This window comes from Phocoena phocoena, chromosome 15 (assembly GCF_963924675.1).
Source record: "Phocoena phocoena chromosome 15, mPhoPho1.1, whole genome shotgun sequence".
Lineage (NCBI taxonomy): Eukaryota > Metazoa > Chordata > Mammalia > Artiodactyla > Phocoenidae > Phocoena > Phocoena phocoena.
In genome coordinates, this window is record NC_089233.1 from 10,366,675 (window position 1) to 10,383,889 (window position 17,215).

A 17,215-nucleotide genomic window follows, 5' to 3' on the forward strand; every position below is an offset into this window, starting at 1 on the left:
CCTACTGTGTTGCACATCTTTTTCTTCTTGATTTGTACCCGTTTTTCTGTTTCCCCCCCCAACCTCTTCCTGATTGTAATCCCTGTTGGGTAGCAGATACCTTCTCAGTCTGCAGTTTGTCTTTTAAAAATTTTAATAGTAACTTTTGTTGATAGAAATTTGTAAATTTATTAGTCTTTTTTTTGTTGTTGTGCATGCTTTTTGTGCCCTTTCTAAGAAATCCATCTGTACTTCAAGGTCAAAAGATATTTTCCTGTAAACTTTAAAAAGTTTTGCTTTTCCCATGTATGTCTTTAGTTCACTTGGAATTGATCTTTTTGTGTGATGTAGAGATCTAGTTTTATTTTTTATACATAACCCTACACCATTTATTGAAGAGTCCACCCTTTCCCCACTGATTTATATAGGCTTTTGTGCTCTCTATTCTATTTTATTGGTATAGCTGTCTATCCTTACAACACCATCTTAATTATGTAATAAATCTTTCTATCTAATAAATCTGTCTGGGGCTATTCTTGGCCCTTTGCTCTTCTCTGTAAATTTTAGAAGCATCTTGCCAAGTTCCCAAAGAGAGTTTTGGATGTTTTTGAAATCCTATAATATTTAATACATAAATTTAGGTAGAATTGGTTCCTTTATGATATTGAATCTTTCTGGCCATGTCTGGGGTATATATTTCTTTACTTACCAGATACTCTTTTGAGTCTTTCAATAATGTTTTGTAATTTAGACCATTAGGTTCTTACACAACTTTCTGCTCCATTTATTTTAAGCACATTATGGTTTTAATTTTTTTGATATGGTAAACAGAATTAAAAGTAATATATTCTACTTATTTGTGGTACATAGGAATGTTATTGATGTTTATATGTCAATCTCATGTATAGCAATCTTGCTGATTACAAGTTTGTGTATAGATTCTTTTGGATTCACTGTGTAGACAATTATACTTTCTCTAGATATACTTTTCCTTTTCACTTAATGCCTTTTTATTTCGTTTAATCACCTTATTTCATTGGCCGGGTACTTTAATGTAGTGCTAAGAGGAAGCAATGACAGAGGACATCCTTTATTGCTTTGAGTCTAATTGAATTGCCTCTGAAATTTTACCCTTAAATATAATATATGCAGTGAGTTTTGAACAATTACTTTTTATCACATCTATGACATTATATTCTATTTCTAGATTGCTTTTTAAAAAGTATGAATTAGTACAGACTTTTATCAAATGGTTTTCCTGCAGGTATTGAGATGATCATATGCTCTTTTTTTCTTTTAATTCTATAGTGTGGCATATTACATTAATAGATTTACTTATTATTCATGAGAGAAATCCCACCTGGCCAGCAACTATTTTACATATATATTTCACTGAAATTAAATTAAATTAGCTGCTAAATTTAATTTGCTGATATTTTATTTAAGATTTTGAAATACATGTTCATAAGTGTATAATGGATCTGTAATTGCCTTTTAAAAAATTATCCTTGTCTGGTTTTGCCATCAAGGTTATACTGGCTTCAGAAAATAAAATAGGTAGCTTTCATTCTTTCTGTCCTTTGAAATGTTTTTATAAAACATTTATATAATAACATTATAAATATTTATATATTTTCTGGTCCTCAGAATTTTCAACAAATTTGCCTCTAAGCTTTTTCGAGCTTGGGATGGTGGAGGTCAACTTCTGGATGGATTAAACGTATTTACTAGTGTGGTTACTGTTCGAATGAGTATCTTTCTTTTCATTACTTGCTTTGCTTATTTATACCCTCTTCCTCCTCCTCCCTCCTCCTTCTTCTTGCGTAGGCTAACTAGTAGTGTCTTTATATGATCATTTTTCCCCCCAAAGAACCAGCTTTTGGTTTTGTATTTGGACAGGATATAAATTTGACTGCTGCAACAGAAACCTGAAATGATTAATGACTTAAACAAGTCATGCATTATTACCTGTTATGTGCTGAATTGTGTACCCCACCCCCTTGCTCCCTGCAAATTCACATGTTGCAGCCCTTTGAATGTGACTGTATTTGGAGATAGCACCTTTAAAGAGGTAATTAAGTTAAAATGAGGCACCATTAGGATAGATGGGCCCTAATTCAATCTGATTGGTGTCCTTATAAGAAGAGGAAATTTGTACACCTAGAGAGACACCAGACATAAGTGTGCCCAGAGAAAAGACCATGTGAAGATATAGAGAGAAGTGGGCCATCTATAAGCCAAGGAGAGAGCCCTCAGAAAAAAACAACCCTGCCAACACCTTCGTCTTGGACTTCTAGCCTTCAGAACTGTGAGACAGTAAATTTCTGTTGTTCAAGCTACCCAGACTGTGATATTTTAGTACGGCAGCCCAAGCAAACTAACACACTATCTCACATAAAGTCCCAGCTTTTATGGAGTTGAGGGCCCAGGCTCTTTCGATCTTTTTGCTCTGCCCTCTTCAACATGACCTGCCTTCATGCCTGCATCCCAGCCAGCTGGAAGAGAAAAAGGGGAAGGGAGAGCAAACTACTTCATTTTACAGATATGACCCAGTACTTTTGCCCACTTCCATGTTTTGTATCTGGCTGCAAAGGTTACTGGGTTGCCACGCACCTCCTAAAGAGTCTATTACATCATAGGAAAACAAGAGTGGAAAGTGGGGAGCAAGGGCCATTTCTGCTATAAGTTTTTTTAAAAGTTCCTTTCTATTTCTTCTTTGTTTTCTAGCTCATTATGTCTGACCTATTTTTGTTATTTCCATCTTTGTACTTTCTTTATGTTTGCTCTGGTGTCCTTTTTCTAGCTCCTTTATTTGATCACATAACTCATTCATTTTAATCTTTGTTGCTTTTTAAATTCATGAATTTAAGGATACACATTTACCTCTAAAAACGATATTAGTTGCATTATATAAGTGCTACTCTAATTGTCACTTAGTTACAAAACATTTGTAATTTTAAGTACCATTTCCTCTTTTACCCAGGAGGTATTTAGGATGAAGTTTTAGATTTCCAAGGTTTTAAAAAAAATCTCTTTATTCTTGAGTCCCATTTAAATTAAATTATGGTCAGAGAGTGTGGTCTGGATGGTAAGCATCTTTTTAAAAATTTTGTCAAAGCTCTCTTTATGACTTAATAAATGATAACTTTTTATAATTTTTTTGTGAAAATTATGAGTATTCTCAATTGATTGGGTTCTCAATTTGTTGGGTGGTATAGTATCTATCTATCTATCATCTCTCATATATAAACTTCTCATTTGTGTTGTCCAAATGACATACAGTATGATTAATAATATATTTGAAAAAAAAATAATATATTTGGATTTATTATACCACCTCATTGTATGTATGTTTTTTACTTACTTTATCTTTTCCTTTTTGTCTTCTGTGGGCTCTATATGTATACATAACATGTATATACAGACATATTTTGAGGTATAAAACTTTGCTGGTTTGGAAGTTTGAAATTATATTTCTTTCTTTTTTTCATGGTTATGCTTAATGTTCAATAATTTTAAAAATTTCCTTTTTATCCTTGATCTTATTTATGGTAGAGCCATATATGGACTTAATTTATGCTATCTATTCTTGGGATATGTTTTTGATTTGAGGTTTCATGTTGTTCTTTAACTCTTGAAAATCCTTATTGTCCCATTACACACTGCTTCTCCATCGTTTCCTCTTTACTCTTTTTTTTTTTTTTTTTGTGGTATGCGGGCCTCTCGCTGCTGTGGCCTCTCCCGTTGCGGAGCACAGGCTCTGGACATGCAGGCTCAGCGGCCATGGCTTACGGGCCCAGCCGTTCTGCGGCATGTGGGGTCTTCCCGGACCGGGGCACGAACCCGTGTCCCCTGCATTGGCAGGCAGACTCTCAACCACTGCGCCACCAGGGAAACCCTACTCTTTTCTTTGTAAGTTTTGTTAGACATATTTTGAAGTCCCTCCAACTCTCCTCTAGGTCTATTAACTGCTCTTTTGTCTATTTTGTCCCTTTGACTCTTGGTGCTCTCACAATGGTCAGGACACCTCCGGTAACGGAACTGTCATCTGGACGGGGTGCGTGGAAGGTAGCACTCAAAAAGTGGTGTTTGAGTTGAGATTTGAAGGGGATGGAAGAATGTCATGTAGGAACAGAGAAAAGTGAGGTAGGGGAGATTCCTCCAGGCAGAGGGAGCAGGATTTATAAAGGTCCCAAGGTGAGAAGGTGCATGGCATGAAGAGCAAGAGAGGGTTGGAAATTGGAAGGCACCAAAGCCTTTAAGCCAAGAAAAGACTTGATCCACTGGCAGACCTTTCTGGCTGTCTTGTGGAGCAGAGGACAGGTGAAGGGCAGGGCAGGAGCAGGGAGACCAGCCTGGAGGCTACTGCAGCCTGAGTTACAGATGGGTGGTAACTGGGACCAGCAGATGGCAGTGGGGATGGAGAGAGAGGATGAATGATGAGATATTTAGGACACAAGCTGGATGTGATGGACTGCATGGGAGTAGGCTGGTGGTGATGAGGGGAGTCCAGAGCCCAGCCGCCAAGAGGAGGGCACGGAGGTTTGGGTGTAAATCCTTGTCTGGCTTATTCTTGTCCAGGTGAGACCCTCCTGCACAGAATTCACCTGCTCTTTGCCTGAGCCATTTTAGACTGGCTCCTGGGGGTGGGGTCTTGAGTGGGTCAGATGTGCTGTGGGTCCCAGGAATCCTGTGTCCACCCAGTACTAGCTTCTCCTCTGATCCACTGGGTGTGTTGAATGATCCTTCTGGGCTTCTGCCTCAGCTGGGATGGACACTGTGGTTATACCTTGAGCCCTGGTCCAGCTCCTGGCCAGACCCCTTTCCCAGGGCTGGACGCTGATTATGCGTCTTCAGGTCCTTCTGTAATCTAGACAGGCTACTCGGAATAGAGTCCTGATCCAGCATCAATTCGAACATCTTTTCTCCCTGGAGATTCTGCTGCTGGGCCACACATCCCAGTGGCCAGCCTGGATGTCACGTCCAGCCTGGCTCCCCTACCCCTGGACCACCTCCACCCAGGCTTTGCAATGAGGTGGCCACAAGTGGCCCCACTGGTTCTCAGCTTTCTCCTCCTTATCTGCTTAGTTTGAGTTCCCTCAGAAGCAGGCCCTGAGACAAGGATTCAAGGGCAAGTCATCCCAGAAACCCAGGTAGGGTTGTGTCAAGATAGGGAAAGGAAGGCAGCCAGCACAGGACGCTATCAAACAAGTCTCCACAGAGGCAGCTGAGTTGAATCCAGTGGGGACCTCCAGGAGACAGTGTAAATGCAGGGACTTGGAGCTGTTCCGCCTGTGGGGTGAGGTCATCCAGGTGTATGTGAACCAACTCCCATCGGTCATTGGTGAAGGGCAGCCATGGGGGCATTTCATTCCCCATGTTTTGCACCTGTCCTGCTTGGGCAGAGCAGACCCAGAAGCTGGAGAAAGCCTTAGCAAAGAGTTGCAGATGGTGGATCCTGGCCCTGGAATGGGGAGCCTGGGACACCCTCTTATCCTAAGCCAGAAGCTGGAGTTCCGGTTCCATCACCTGCAGAGCAGGGACAATGCTCCTTGCCTTTCGCCTTGCTGTGAGCACACTGTGACTAAACACACGGAAAGGGCCCCACATTGCTGGGTGTAGAGCAGCCTGATAAGGCTAAGGAGGGCGAGTAGCTCTCTGTGCTGTGCAAATGTGCCCTAGATACGTGGGCAGCAGACCCAAAGCTCTGAGACAGACGGTAATCTCTTTTGCTTTGTCCCCCCTCCATCTCTGGCCACCGGTTCCTGCTGATGTGACATTCTTATTCTAAAAACAGACATGTAGCACCTCAAGCAGATTTGCAGTCCCTTGGCAGCCGTCTTGTCTGGCACATAAAGGGCCTCTGCCTTTCTGCCTGGCTCCGCAGAGTCTGGGGGGTAGAGGTGAGGATCAGGCCAAGGGGGCTGCCCAGAGAGCAGCGTGGTGCCTGACCCCACCCCTCACCCCTCTGGAAAGCGGAGGTGCCAGGAGTCAGAGCTCCATGAGTCTTGGAGCCCCTGCAATGGTTTGCTGATACTGCGGGAGGCTGGTGATGTTGCTTCATCCTTTGCCCCTCTAGCCCCTTGGCTGCTTTGAGTGACCATCCAGAGCATACCCTTGAGCTTAGGCACTTCCTGTCCAGAGCAGGGTGACTCCACCCTCAGACGGAGGCCCTCCGTGGCAGAGACATGGAATCCAGGCACGCTCCCTGCTCTGCTTCCAGGAGGCTGCCTGCCCCAGGCACTTTACGAACCAACTGTGAAGCATGGCAGCAGGCCAGGAATGGCCCGGGCACTGCTTCCCTGGAGTCTCAAGGGTGCCCTGTCACTCTGGCCACTCTTTTATCTTTATCCAGGGTCACCGAGGCCTCCCCACGGGGGCTGGGGGCTCTGGGCCCCGTCCTGGCCAGGGCAGAGCATGGATAGCAGCCTCAGCTCCTCCAGCAGCTGGGGCTGGCACTGGTCTCATGGCCTCAAGCCTGGTACCCAGTGGGTGGGGGAGCCCTGGGCACTTGTGGGTCCCCTGTGTGAGGCCCCCCCATTCTCTTGTCAAGTCTCCCCAGTGACAGGTGCAGCTCCTGCCTTAGTTTCCCATCCCATGCTCTAGAACCCCTCTCAGCCCGTTTGTCCCTGAGGTCTAGCCACCTTGGCTGGGCCCCTGATGCCCCTCTCCAGCTTCTGCCAGCCCCTGAACCGGGGACTATCCCTTCTCTAAGGTCACTTACTGGGAGACTCAGTTTCCTTATCATTCATAGGGGTGATGTCAGCTGCCCTGCAGTTTTGTCGGAAAGGACAATGAAAACGTTTCTAGTGCATCTAACAAAGTCTCTGGCATAGAGCAAGTGCTCTGTGAAAGGCGGCCATGACCGTTCCTGGTGTTAACAACCTTCTCCATCTCTCTGGCTTCCACCTGACTCTGGAAGGTGCTGCTGCGTGAGGCTCACATTTGGACCCCTGAGAGCAGTGCTGCCCAGTAGAACTTTCTGCAGTCGTGGAAATGTTCTGTGTCTAAGCTGACCGATATGCTGGCAGGCCCTCTTGAAATGTGGCCAGTGAAAAAACAGTTTTTAAAAATTAAATTTAAATTAATTTAAATGTAAATAGCTGCATGTGAACAGGGGCTACTGAATGGGACAGCACAGCCTTCAAAAGGAACACTGGCCTGGTTCATTCAACAGACAAATATTTATTGAGAGCCAACTCGCTGCCCGTTGAGGTGCTGGGATTTCAACAGTGGACAATACAGGCAAGGGCCTTGCTGTCATGGTGACAGGAAAAGTTAAATAAATAAATAAGGCCATTCAGACAGTGACAAGGGACACAGACAACCCCAGAGCGCCCTCAAGCGCTAAAGCAAGAGTGTACTTGCTTTCTTTTTTTAAAATCTTTATTTCCTTTATTGGACGAAATGATTCCCTTTCTTTTATTTTCAAAAATGTTCACTATTTCGAAAATTCTTGATCCATGAAGAGAAATTCCATTTAAGTAGGTTCTGTTATATTGTTCTGTCTCTTGATGGACTAGTCCTGTTTGTTATTATTATTATTTTTTGCTTCGTGAATAAGCTTTATTTAAGCTTTACATTGCACATAATTTCAGTTACATAAGTTATTCCAAGGCAAAGAAAGTGATGAACAGCTCCCTGATTTATTATGGAATTCATAGCGACTTAAATAGCAATACTTGATATTATCAGAAAAGAAAAATATATACCAATTCTACGTATACATAGAGATGCAAAATTTCTAAATAGTAACAAATGGAGTTCAACAATATATCAAAAATAATTCACTATTAGCAAGCAGGGTTTATTACAGAAGTGCAAATGTGGTTCAAGAAGTTAATCAACATAATTTAATCAACAGATTACTAGAGAAAATATTTTTGGACATGTAGGAAATTTGATATAATCCACGTTAATTACATTTTATACATCAAAAGGCTTTGCCTTTGTGTTAGTCTGTTCGGGCGGCCGTAACAAAGGCACAGGCTGGGGAACTTAACAACAAAAATATAATTTCTCATAGTTCTGGAGGCTGGAAGTCCAAGATCAAGGTGTAGGCAGGGTTGGTTTCTCCGGAGGCCTCTGTCTTTGGCTTGAAGATGGCTATCTTCTCCTTGTGTCCTCACGTGGTCTCTTTTCCACGTGTATCCGAGTCTTAATCTCTTCTTCTTATAAGGACACCAATCATATTGGGCTAGGGACCACACTAAGGGCTCATTTTAACTTAATCATCCTTTAAAGATCTTGTCTCCAGGGACTTCCCTGGTGGTCCAATGGGTAAGACTCTGCGCTCCCAACGCAGGGGGCCCGAGTTCGATTCCTGGTCGGGGAACTAGATCCCACATGCATGTCGTGACTAAGAAGTCTGCATGCCGCAACTAAGAAGTCGGTATGCCGCAACTAAAGATCCCACATGCTGCAACAAAGATCCCGCGTGCCGCAACTAAGACCCAGCACAGGCTAAATAAATAAATATTAAAAAAAAAAAAAGATCCTGTCTCCAAATAGAATCACGTTCTGAGGTACTGGGGGTTAGGACTTCAACATATGAATTTTGAGGAGATACAGCTAAGCTCATAAGCACATCTTCAAAAACATTGTGGCATTGAACTTCAGCTACTTAACTGTATAGCTTGCAAAGCTCATGCCCTTGGAAGCATCTCTTAAAATGTTTCATGTACGCACAATGGCATTTAGCAGACCAAGCAGGGTCTTCACCTCAACCAAGTCACAGGAGTTAATTCCATTTGGCTTTGCTTTGCGCTTGACAAGTGGCACCTAAGTAAAGGAAAATAAGTACTTTCTACCCAAATTCTTTCCACCAACACTGATTCCTTGCTCTTGAGAGCCTCTTTTTCTCCTCGGACACAGTTTGTAGAGGAAGACCTGCCAACAAACACCCCGATTATCCCTAGGCATTAGAGCACCTAAGATCCATCTAGTGGCTACAGATCTTAGCATCTCAGTGGATATAATTGCTCCTTTTGAAAAACAACCAATTTGAGATAAAAATTAAATACAAAAATCAAGGACTAAATGTTGAGCAATGCGGTGTCCCCAGGATTGTACCGATGACATAATTGCTGGTGAATCACACCCACTGAGAGGTTGAATTAGATCAATCCTTATGGCCCTGCAATGTGCGCAGTGCAAAATTGTGCTAGAATTTAGAGACACTACGTTTGACAGTATATTTATTAAGTGACTCAAAAAGGGAAGGTCTGAAGTATAATATGTTCTGAGAGAGAGCCATGGAAATCGTTGTGTACACACTGGTTTTACTGTAACAAGGCAATGTGCACATTTTAACATTTAAAACAGAACATCTTTTTTTCCTTTCCAGTGAAACTAAAAGAAAAACAACAAACTTTTTTTAAAACAATTTTTAAAAAATTTATTTATTTTTGGCTGCATTGGGTCTTCATTGCTGGGCTTTCTCTAGTTGTGGTGAGTGGGGGCTACTCTTGGTTGCAGTGCAGGCTTCTCATTGCGGTGGCTTCTCTTATTGTGGAGCACGGGCTCTAGGCGTGCGGGCTTCAGCAGTTGCAGCACGCCGCCTCAGTAGACGTGGCTTGCGGGCTCTAGAGGTCAGGCTCAGTAGTTGTGGTGCACAGGCTTAGTTGTCCACAGCATGTGGGATCTTCCCAGACCAGGGCTTGAACCCGTGTCTCCTGCATTGGCAGGTGGGTTCTTAACCACTGCGCCACCAGGGAAGCCCCCAAACTTTTTATAATGGAAAAATGTTAGGCATTTGCAAAAGTAGAGTAAGTAGTACAATGAACCCCCATAGACCCATTGCCCAGCTTAAGTAATGATCACCGTATTGCCAACCTTGCTTCATCCCTTCTCCCCATCCCCTCTTTTTCTTGGTTGGAATATTTTAAAGCACATGTAGACGTGTCATAAAAAGAAAATTTAAAAATAAAACAGAACAAAAATTACAATACAGAATGTCATTTCCAAATAAGATCCTTTATGTTCGGCTGATTCTCCATCAAGTGGCAGGGCTCCAGTCATCATTAGAAGAGGATTTTATTTTTAAAGCGACAGTTTCAGTGGTGAGAACATCCGTTAGCATCACCCAAGAAGAAGCTATATTGTCAACATGCCCGCTTAACCCTCCCAAACATCTCAAACCACCTTCCGATGATTTTCTTCAATCCTGCTTTTCTGGTTTTACACAGAAAGAGTAGAGATCTAAATGCTGGTATTTGCTTGATGTCCATATTCACATGGATACAGTTACAGGGAAAGAAAGAAGAGCACTGGGGCTCTGCCTGCCTCCCCACAGGTGCCTCGCAGCCTCCAGGGCCACAGGAGTGCACGTTGTCCTTTTTCTCATGGAGCACAGTGGTGTATGCATTCTGTAAGGGTTTTGTTGAGAAAGGAATGGATAAAAAGGGAGTTGGAACAGAAAACAACTCCTCTCCTCCCTGCCCCAAATAAACTGTGTATCAAGGTGTAAAGAGGTCAAGAGAGACTTCAGGAGCACCAGGGGATGAAACATCAGAGAAGAGAGCAGACTATTCCCTTGCTGCCAGGGTCCTGAGAAAATTAGAAAGGCTAGTCGGAAAAGGAAGGTTGGACTCCATCAGTGTTTTATTTGTCTTTCTCTCTTCTCGCTCCCCATCACCTTCGTCTTCTTTCGCTTTCATCTTCACCGCCTCCTCCTTCAACGTCCTCCAAGCTGCCATGGCCAACACTCCCTCCCTTTCCATGCCTCCCTGTCCACTGTACCTTCCCCTTCTCTCCTGGTTCTGGTTATTACTGCTGCATAACAAATTACCCCTACATGGAGCACCTTAAAATAACTCTTTTATTTTGCTCTCTATTTGGTAGGTCAGGAATTGTGAAAGGGCTTGACCGGGCAGCTCTTGACTGGGGTTTCCCACTTGGTTAAGGTCACTACTGGCTAGGAATGCAGCCATCTGAAGGCATGACTATGCTGGCCATCCAAGATGGCGCACTCACGTGGCTGTTGGCTGCTCCAAGTGGCCTCTCCAGTGTGGCAGCCTCTGGGGGGCTGATTTCTCACGTAAGAGCCAGCTTCCTCCAAGGTGAGTGTCCCAAGAAAGCCAGGTGGAGGCTGCATGGCTCCTTCTGACTAAACCTTGGGGGTGGGGGTTGTCACAGTCAATTCTGCCATACCCTATTGGTAGACGCAGTCGAAAGCCCTCCGAGATTCAAAGGGAGGGGACCTGGACCCCACCTCTTGATGCAGGGAGTGGCGAGGCCACATTGAGGAAGAGCATGTGATATGGGAGAGATTGCTGTGGCTGTCTTTGGATAATTCAGTCTTCCACATCTTCCATACCAGTTCTGCAGGGGGTTTGGACAGATACCATCTTTGATGGCTTGTCCTAACTCACCTGAACCTGCTTCAGCAGGCAAAGGAAGACGCTTCTGCTCGTGCTGTCTCTTCTGCCTGGCATCTTCAGCCCCTGCCTGGACGCTTGGCCAAGTTCCTCCTAGATTTCCACAGATTTCAGTTGACTTTGATGATAGCTCACCATTCTTAGATGAAACTCTGTGGAGGGCACTCTATTTCCAAGAGAATTCTCATCAAGATACAACTTTATTGAGTAACCCCATTGAAAATTTGTCACTTCAACTCTGGTCAAAAAATACAGAGCTCTTCATCTTCCTCCCCAGGCAATGCAGACCTCACCAAGGGTTGACGAATGTTGTTTGCCAGAAATCTGGGCTTCATTGGTTCTTCTTTTGCTAGTTTCCTAAGGTGGAAGCTTAGGTTATTGATTTTAGATAGTTTTTAACATGTGAATTCAATGCTATATTGCCTTTAAGCCCTGCTTTTGCTGCATTCCACAAATTTTGATTGTTGTATTTTCATTTTCATTTGGTTCAAAATATTTTAAAATTTCTTTTGAGCCTTCCTCTTTGACCCACATGTTATTTAGAAGTGTGCTGTTTAATCCCCAAGTGTTAAACACACAACTTGAAGTTTCTAGCTATTTATCAATTACTGAGTTTTAGTTTAATTCCATTGTAGTCTCACAGCATAATTTGTATGATTTCATTCTTTTAAATTTGGTAAAGTGTGTTTTATGGCTCAGAATATGGTCTATTTTGGCGAATGGTCCATATGAGTTAGAGATGAATGTATGTTCTCCTTTGGTTGGATTAAATATTCTATAGATGCCAATTAGATCCAGGTGATTGATGGTGCTGTTCAGTTCAACTGTGTCTTTTCTGATTTTCTCCTTGCTAGATCTGTCAATTACTGACAGAGGGGTTTTGAAGTCTCCAACTATAATAGTGTATTCCTTTATTTTTCCTTGAAGTTCTATTAGTTTTTGCCTCATGTATTTCGATGCTCTGTTGTTAGGTGCAAACACATTAAGGATTGTTATGTTTTCTTGGAGAACTGACCTTTTTGTCATTAGATAGTGCTCCGCTTTATCCCTGATAATTTTCCATCTTCTGAAGTCTGTTTGGTCTGAGATTAATAGAGGCACTTAGCTTTCTTTTTTTTCTTTTCTTTTTCTTTTTTTTTGCGGTACGCGGGCCTCTCACTGTTGTGGCCTCTCCCATTGCGGAGCACAGGCTCCGGACGCGCAGGCTCAGCGGCCATGGCTCACGGGCCCAGCAGCTCCGCGGCATGTGGGATCCTCCCAGACCGGGGCACGAACCCGCGTCCCCTGCATCGGCAGGCGGACTCTCAACCACTGTGCCACCAGGGAAGCCCTCAGCTTTCTTTTGACTAGTGTTAGTGTGCTATAACTTTCTCCATCCCTTTACTTTTAAAAACTTGTTATTAAAAAAGATTTTAATTGTGGTAAAATACACATAGCATTAAATTTACCATCTTAATCAATTTTATGTGTACGGTTCACTAATGTGATATATATTCACATTGGTGTATAATCAGTCTCCAGAACTCTTTTCATCTTGCAAAACAGAAACTCTATACCCATTAAACAACAATTTCCCTGCTCACCATCCCTGGCAACCACCACTCGACTTTCTGTCTCTATGAAATTGACTAGTCTAGGTTCCTCATGTAAGTGGAATCATACGGTATTTGTCCTTTTGCAACTGGCTTATTTCACTTGCTGTAATGTCCTCAAGGCTCATCTGTGTTGTAGCATGTGTCAGAATTTCCTTCCTTCTTAAGGCTGAATGATATTCCATTGTGTGCATATCCTGCATTTGTTGATCCATCATCTGTCAATGGAAAGTTTCATTGTTTCCATTTCTTGGCTATTATGAATTGCTTCTATGAACATGCTTGTGAAAATATCTCTTTAAGACCCTGGTTTCAACTGTTTTGAGTATATACCCAGAGGTGGAATTGCTGGATCATATGATAATTCTACTTTTAATTTTTTGAGGAACTGCCATACTGTTTTCCATAGTGGCTGCACCACTTTGCACTCCTGACAATAATGCACAGGGTTTGGATTTCTCACATCCTTGCCAACACCAGTTATTTTCTGGTTTTGTTTTGACAATAATCATCCTAAGGGTATGAGGTGGTACCTCATTGTAGTTTTGATTTACATTTGCTTAATGACTAGTGATGTTGAGCATTCTTTCATGTGTTTGTTGGCCATTTGTATATCTTCTTTGGAGAAATGTCTATTTAAGTCCTTTGCCCCTTTTAAATCGGACTTTTGTTGTTGTTGTTGTGTTGTAGGAATTATTTATGTATTCTGAATATCAATTCCTTATCAGATATATGATTTGTAACTTATTTTCTCCCATTTGTCAGTTGCCTTTTTACTCTGTTAATCATGTCCTTTGATGCACAGAAGTTTTTAATTTTGATGTAGTCCAACATGCCTATTTTTGCTTTTGGTGTCATATCCAAGAAATCATTGCCAAAGCCAATGTTACGAAGCTTTTCTTGTATGTTTTCTTCTAAGAGTTTTAGAGTTTTTGGTCTTACATTTAGGTCTCTGATCCATTTTGAGTTAATGTTTATACAGTTGTGAGGTAAGGGTCCAACTTCATTCTTTTGCATGTGGATATCCACTTTCCTAGAGCCATTTGCTGAAAAGACTGTTCTTTCCCCATTGAATGGTCTTGGTACCCTTGTCAAAACCATTTGACCACATATGTGAGGGTTTGTTTCTGGGCTGTCTATTCTATTCCATTTGTCTATATGTCTGTCTTTATGCCAGTAGCACACTGTTTTTACTACTGTAGATTTATAGTAAGTTTGAAATCAGGAAGTATGAGACCTCCAACTGTTCTTTTTTTCAAGATCATCTTCTCTATTTGGAGTCCTTTGAGATTCCGTATGAATTTTAGGATAGAATTTTCTGTTTCTGTAAAAAACACTGTTGGGATTTTGATAGAGATTGCATTCAATATGTAGATTACATTGGGTAGTCTTCCCTTTATTTTTAATCTATCTGTGTCTTTAAAGTGGATTTCTTATAGACATATAGTTGGGTTTTTTAAAAAAATCCACTCAGTCTCTGTTTTCAGTTGGTGTATTAGACCATTGATGTTTAAAATTATCTACCATATTTGTTATTGTTTTCTATGTGTTGCCCTTACTCTTTTTTGTTTTGTTTTATTTTGTTCTCCACTCTTTTTCGGACTTCTCTGGTTTTAATTGAGCACTTTGTGTAATTTCATTTTTTCTCTTCTCTTGTCTATTAAATATACTTTTTTATTTTATAAATTTATTTATTTATTTATATTTTATTTTTGGCTGTGTTGGGTCCTCGCTGCAGCGAGCAGGGGCTACTCTTCATTGTGGTGCACGGGCCTCTCACTGCCGCGGCCTCTCCCGTTGCAGAGCGCGGGCTCCAGGCACATGGGCTTCAGCAGTCGTGGTGCGTGGGCTCAGCAGCTGTGGCCTGTGGGCTCTAGAGCGCAGGCTTAGCAGCTGTGGCGCATGGGCCTATTTGCTCCTCGGCATGTGAGATCCTCCCGGACCAGGGCCCGAACCTGCATCCCCTGCGCCGGCAGGCAGACTCCCAAACACTGCACCACCAGGGAAGTCCCTAAATACACTTCTTTTTATGAGTGACTGTCCTTGACTTTAAATCCCAACATTTCTGCCATATCTGAGTCAGGTTCTGACGCTTGCTCTGTTTATTCAAACCAAGTGTTTTGTTTTTTCGTATGCCTTATAATTTGGAGGTGCTGGGTAAAGGCGCTGGGGTAAGTAGGCCGTTAGTGTGAACTCTTATGCTCGTCTGGCTAGGAGGTAGGCCCTCTTTACTGCTTGCTATTACTGTAGCTGTCAGAGGCTAAAATTTCCTCTGATGTCCTTATTCTTGTCTCCCCCACTGTCTCTGAGATTCCCTAGAGATAGATTCTTAAATAAGGTCTGAGGTATGAGTTGTATTCCTCTGTTATTATACAGGAGTCTGATTGATGTGGTGGTGATATTTGGGGGGAGAGGAGGCATTTGAGTAGTCTGTGATGAGGTCTCAGTTTTAGTGAGTCTGTGACCCTGGGCTGTGACCGTCACATGTGCTTCTCAGTTCCACCCCTCCCCGACTTAGGTGGGACAAGAAGCCTAGCGGGGGGGCTGGAGTAAGGTTTTTTTTTTCCCCATGTGGAAGGCTAGAGAGGGCTGGGTTGGGTATTTCTTTCTCCCAGGCCCTTTAAACTCTGGCAAAACCCTAGCTGATAAAATAGTTTCTCTTGATGGCCATCCTTGTTAAGAAGAACAGGGTGCTCTGGGTGTATCAGGAGGCCCACTTTCTCCCTCCCAGTGCTGAGAGCATGAAGCCGGTGCTCTTCCCTATGAGATTGGGCTCCTGGGGGTAACACTTGTAAAACTGGGGGTGCTGTCTTATGACTGGGCCCCCTGGGAGTTTTTAACTCTCAGATTTGTCCATGCTGAGCCTCCAGCAATCCGTCAACTGCTGTTTCGGTTTTCCTGCCCCTGGTTCACATGAAGGTTTCTGCCCCTGGGCTTCTGTTCTGGTAAGTTGCGATTCTCTGCCTGCCTCTCCAGCTGTGGGGGCAGCGGTCTGCCCTGTGACCTCAATACTGCGGTGCATCGTGAAGAGCTGTCAATTTTCAGTTTGTTCAGCATTCTTCTGGTAGGCAGGAGGAACATCCTTGAATGCTTCTGGGAGCGCTAAGCTCACTGCTTTACTCGGCAACTCCTGTAACTTCTGGACGGGAATTTGGAAATGTTCATCACTGATCCCCTTTATGGAAGGGCTCCAGAACGTCTTAGTGTCTGCTTCCGTCATCCACATGCCTTTAACCGATGGTGGAGCCCACTGTCTGGACATGAAATGTCAGTTCAAGCCGGGTAGCAGGGTTTGCTTGATGCTGTTGAGGTGTTTCCAGCAGAGGGAGGAATAACCTTTTAGGCAATGGGAGAAGGTCTTTCAGGCCTTGAAGAGCCTCCTTTATCGTGCCCCAAACCACAGGCAATGGAGCATCAAGCTAGCGTCGATCTATAAGAGATGCAGGGGGACGGTTCGGTGAAAAGGAGAGCTTTGCCACTGCGGAGGCACCCGACTGCGAGGATATAAGTTTCCCGTTGCTAGATGTTCAAGCACAGGCAGACAGATCACTTAGAGGAGTCGGATAGGAGGAATTCAAACACTGATTGATTTTGAAGGTGGCTGGAAATTCAATTCATGGTGGCTCTTAACAAAGTCGACCGTAAAGTAAGTTTCTGGAAATTGAGTCGTATCTTTCTATTACATTTTAGAATGTAATTGTAAAAATAAGATTTAAGTTACTGTAAAAGAAATCATCCAGCAGACCAAGAGGAAATGCTTGTGAGCGAATCCAAGGCACCGGCCTGAATGTGTATTTAAAGCACATTTAGATCTTTGTAGTACTTTCCTGACTCCCTCTATCCCTTCTCCTCTTGTCTCCTCTTTTTCCATTGTTTCTCCATGTGCCTGGATTTTTGGGAATCCTGTACTTGAGGATGATCTAATTCCTCGACTAGATTCCTAGATCAGGATTGGCAAACAGTGGCCCCTGGGCCAAGCCCAGCCCGCTGTCTGTTTTTGTAAATAAAATATTGCTGGAACACAGCCACGCTCATTTGCTTCTGTGTTGCCTGTGGCTGCCTTTGCGCTTCAGTAGCAGAGGTGAGTGGTTGTGACAGAGACCATGTGGCCATAAAGCCCCAAATATTTATTAATCTACCTGTGGCAGGAAAAGTTTGTTGACCCCCCTGTGTGTGTTACAGCTCCCCTCGCCCCTGTCTTTGGCCTTGGCTCTGATGATGTCTGCATGCAGCTGTGCACAGAAATTCTACCTGGTTAATTACATG